The sequence below is a fragment of the Tachyglossus aculeatus genome, chromosome X4 (genome assembly GCF_015852505.1).
Source record: "Tachyglossus aculeatus isolate mTacAcu1 chromosome X4, mTacAcu1.pri, whole genome shotgun sequence".
NCBI classification, from domain to species: domain Eukaryota; kingdom Metazoa; phylum Chordata; class Mammalia; order Monotremata; family Tachyglossidae; genus Tachyglossus; species Tachyglossus aculeatus.
The window spans coordinates 54,416,831-54,421,790 of NC_052098.1; the positions used below are offsets into that span (position 1 = coordinate 54,416,831).

General features: G+C 43.4%; 1 non-coding gene across 1 annotated transcript; it reads left to right on the forward strand.

Annotated features, from left to right (window-relative positions):
- The first annotated feature begins 2,443 nt into the window (after positions 1–2,443).
- Positions 2,444–2,580, forward strand: LOC119948480. The gene has a single exon (XR_005456873.1). It is a non-coding gene; the product is annotated as a small nucleolar RNA SNORA7 (small nucleolar RNA).
- Positions 2,581–4,960: the final 2,380 nt, after the last annotated feature.

Below are 4,960 nucleotides of genomic sequence, written 5' to 3' on the forward strand. Positions count from 1 at the left end.
TGTTGAGCTTTATCTGCATGTGTGAATTTGGTTAAAAAAACAAATGTGTGAGCAACCCTTCTATCTACCTGTTTTGCACATAAAGATAGCTCATTTCTGTGCTAATAGATTTTCCTCACACAGGACCTGACTCTTTTCAAGCCTGTCCCTTGATATCCCATTTTTTTGCACAGCTTTTGCTAGAGAAGATCCATATCTCTCCTGATTGCTGCCCACCAGGTTGTTATAGGGGTCTCCCAACAGTCCAATGCTGTGCCTCATTGTTCGACACTGCTTCACTATGTCTTTACATTGTTTCTTCTTCATTCCTGGTTTGTACATGCCTCATTGTTGATGATGAGTATGGCTGGTTTAACTGCTATAACTCTGCCCTCTCCTCTGTCTGGAAACAATACCTCTCCCTTATTGACTCCCATGCCCATTTCCCATGCCAACTGTTTCAGACTTGCCATTTCATACTTCATTCTGCTCCTCAGATCATTTTTCTAAAAATCGTTCGGTTCACATCCACCTCAAAAACCAGCAATGGTTGCCCACCCACCACTATATCAAACAGATACTTCTTACCATTGGCTTTAAAGTGCTCAATCACCTTGCCCTCTCCTATCTTACATCGCTGATTTCCTACTACAATACTTCACTCCCAGTGACTACCTACTCACTGTACCTTGATCCCAATCTATCTCACTGCTGACCCCTTGTCCACATCCTCCCTCTGGCCTGTCCACTCCCTTCCCCTTTATATACCACTGCCACTCTACCCTCCTTCAAAGCCTCATCAAAATCACATCAATCAGTGGTATTTATTGAGCACTTACTGTGTGCAGAGCACTGTTCTAAGCACTTAGAAGAGTACAACAGAATTAGCCAACATGTTTCCTGTCAATAATGAGCTTAAACTTCTCCTCCAAGAGGCCTTCCCTGACTAAACCACCATATCCCTTACTCCCTCTCCCTTCCAAGTTGCCTATGAACTTGGCTGTGAACATTTAAGCACTTGATATTCACTCTATGCTTAGCCCCATAGCACTTATGTACATATCCATAATTTATTTTAATGTCTGTCCATCCCTGTGGACTTTAAGCTCCTTGTGAATGGGCAATGTGTCTATCAACTCTATTGTATTTTACTCTCCCAAGTGCTTAGTACGGTGCTCTGCACACAGTAAGTGCTCATTAAATACCATTGATTGGTTGATTGAATTAGATTTTGAAAAAAACAGATAGATGATGGGGAACAGCAAATATAATTCCACTAAAAGCAAAGAATGATAATTGAAGCTGTGGGAGTGAAGAAGTTCTTCAAGAGAGCTAGAGACTAGAAGGGGATCCATAACTGTTTCTTGAGGGACTCAGGTGGATGGGGGGAAACTCTTTAGCATTATCTTTAAGGTACTCAGTTCTACCTTTCCTGCCTCTCCCACTATAATCCAGCCACCTTAACCACCCTCCCCCTGCCCCCTACTCCCTCCAGCCAGCACATATCCTTATGTTCTGCTGCTTCCCCTGGCTTTCCCATCAATGTAGACAACACCACCATCCTCCTTGTCTCACAAGTCCATAACTGTCATTTTATTTCACTCTTCTCTCTCTTTCAAGTAGCAAATTCAGTCAGTTCTATCTTTACATCATCTACAAAATCTGCTCCTTCCTCCTCACCCAAACTGCCACCACACTGACCCAAGAACTTGTCTTATGCCATCTCAATTTCTGCATCAACCTCCTCTCTGACCTCCTTGCCTCCAGGCATTCCCCTCTCCATCCATATGCTGCCTGGATAAAGTTTCTAAAACATCGTTTTGCACACTTCTCCCCACTCCTCACAAACCTCCAATGGTTGCCATCCCTCTCCACATCAAACAGAAACTCCTGACCATCGACTTTTAGGCACTCAGTCAGTTCTCTCCTCTCTACCTAACCCCACTCCTCTCCCACTACCACACAGGCCACAAACATAATTCCTCTGATACCAACCTACCCACTCTGCCTTGCTGTTGTCTCTCTTGTCGATGACTTCTTGCCTGGACTTCTCTCCCACTGGCAGACTACTTCTCTCCCCATCTTCTAAGACCAAACAGAGCCTTCTTTTATGGTGGTGAATTGATATCCTTAGAAAGGTATTTTTTGTTGTTGTAAATTATTTCCTTGTATTTTTGAACTCAGTAAGTTAAATGAAATGAAAATTATTTGTATATGAGGGCTGACTATTACTCATTCATTATTTGAATTCTTTTCTATTTCATTTCTTGGGAAGTATCCTTATTATTAAAGATGTTAGCCATGTGGTTTTCAAGCTGTTCTCTCAAGCAGTAAGATGGTAACTCTATGTTTCAGCTCAGGATTTTCAAACATTTGGGTAAAAAAAAATGAAATAGTTTAACAGCATTATACACCTGGTAAGAGGAGGCCACTGTGAATTAGAGCTTCCCCACAGAGCATAAGCCCCCTCTCAGGATCGCACCTGGAGAGTTTGAGTACTCTACCAGTCTCAGCTATGGGAGGGAGAGTCAAGCAGAGGCATACCCATTCCATTCCTACCTTGGGCGGTAGCTAGCAAGTGGAAGGCAATCTGCTGCAAATTCAAACACATCTGTGCTGGGCAGTGGCAGCATGGGAGAGAGTTGAGGGCAGAGACTCAGGTTTACTGCACAGGAGAAGGCAATGGCAAACCACTTCTGTATTTTTACCAAGGAAGTTCTATGGATACACTACCAGAGCAATTGCAGATGGAGAGTGGGGCATTCTGGGAGAGATATATCCATGGAATCACTATGGGTCAGATAGACCCATAAGACAAGACAGAGCATAAGAACTAAGAGTTCCAGTCCTGCCAGAAGTTTCCCTCTAAACTTTTTCTATTCTTTCCCTATCTTTTTTTAGCATTATCTTTAAGGTACTCAGTTCTACCTTTCCTGCCTCTCCCACTATAATCCAGCCACCTTAACCACCCTCCCCCTGCCCCCTACTCCCTCCAGCCAGCACATATCCTTATGCTCTGCTGCTTCCCCTGGCTTTCCCATCAATGTAGACAACACCACCATCCTCCTTGTCTCACAAGCCCATAACTGTCATTTTATTTCACTCTTCTCTCTCTTTCAAGTAGCACTTTTAAGCACTTACTATGTGTCAAGCACTGATCTAAGCCCTGGGGCAGGTACAAGTTAATTAGGTTTGCCACAGTCCTTGTCCCACATGGGGCTCATATTCTGAGTAGGAAGGAGAACAGAGAAGCAGCATGGCTTAGTGGAAAGAGCATGGGCTTTCGAGTCAGAGGTCGCAGGTTCAAATCCCGGCTCCACCAATTTTCAGCTGTGTGACTTTGGGCAAGTCACTTAACTTGTCTGTGCCTCAGTTAACTCATCTGTAAAATGGGGATTAAGACCGTGAGCCCCCCAAGGGACAAACTGATCACCTTGTAACCTCCCCAGCGCTTAGAACAGTGCTTTGCACATGGTAAGTGCTTAATAAATGCCATTATTATTACTATTAGAACAGGTTTAAGTCTTATTTTACAGTTGAGGAAACTGAGGCATAGAGAAGTTAAGTGACTTGTTCAGAGTCACACAGCAAGCAACTGGCAGAGCCGGGATTAGAACCCAGGTCCTTTAGACTTCCAGGTCTGTGCTCTTTCTACTAGGCCATGCTGCTTCAGTGTATCTTTACTTGAAAACTAAGACTATTTATTTCCTTTTTCCAGGGGTCCAGAGTACCAAGATGATATAAATCTTTCCCCTGCACCTGTCAGTTAAAGAGCTATTTCCATAGCAGTGACCCTTCCCCCATGACAAAAAAGTAACACATCTTGGATTCTGTGAAATGTTTCTTCTTACCTTCCCTACTGCACCTAATCTCTTCCTTTTAAACTTGCTGTTTCTTTAGGGATTCTGCCCCACCAAAAGAGAGTGGACAGGATAATTCATGAATCCAGCTGCTATCATGAGGAGGGTATTCAGAGAAAAGCCAAAAAATATAGCAGGCCAAAGAGTGCCGCAAGGGAAGGCCGATTGGAGAGCCTGGCATCTGGAGGGAGGCAGAAAGACTCCTGTTTTGAGACGGGAATGGTCCTCAGAGTGAAGTGAAGTTGATTTTTGATTTGTGGTTTTTCTGCAGCAGTTGTATGGTGATATAGCATTTGGGTTTTGCCAGAGATCTGTTTTGTCTTGGACATGGGGCTTGAGCCAGAAGGGAGACTATTGGTATTGATCAATCTCACATCTGCTGTGTGTGCCGGAGGCCAATCTCATATTATACAGTTTATATCGTAGGGAATTGCCATGCAAATAGGCGGGTCCCTTTTTTTGTCACCCTGTCCTGCTTTCCCAGAAAGATTTGTCTGGAGGGAATAATTGTCCCATTTTGGAGTGACATAAACCCTGGTTCTCCACAGAATTAGAGAGCAAGTGAAGCCAGACTGTAATCAGTGTCTTGTTTTCTAAAAATGGAAATCTGGCCACCTTAGTAGAGGAGGACTGAAAGGGGCTTTAGTGAAGCACATCAACAATATACTTTGAGTTTCACTGAAAATTGTCTTGTTCTTTTACAGAGGGTTATAAAAATCCAACTTGATAAATGGGGAGAAACAAGAAAACGCATATCTTAATGGGTTTTTAGCTGGAATTTGATTACACAGTAGGATTAAAGCATTAACAAGGAGAATAATATAAGCAGGCTTCACTGTAGTGCCTTTGCTGCCCTGAGCCTGTGTGCTATCTCTGAACTCCAGTCCTGCTGCAAGGAAGCGAGCTTGATGTTTGAACTTCCCCAAGCAGTGCATTCAGCTGCCAAGTCAACCCCATTCAGAAATGTCTTAATGCAGTACTTGGGGCTCATGAAATGAATGTGAATTGAACTCTAAAGGCTAAATCAAATGATTTCAGCTCAAACATACCATAATCCTGGTACTGGGCAGTTGCACAGCTCTGATGTCTCTTAATAGAAGCCTCTGGCTCTATGAAATTTC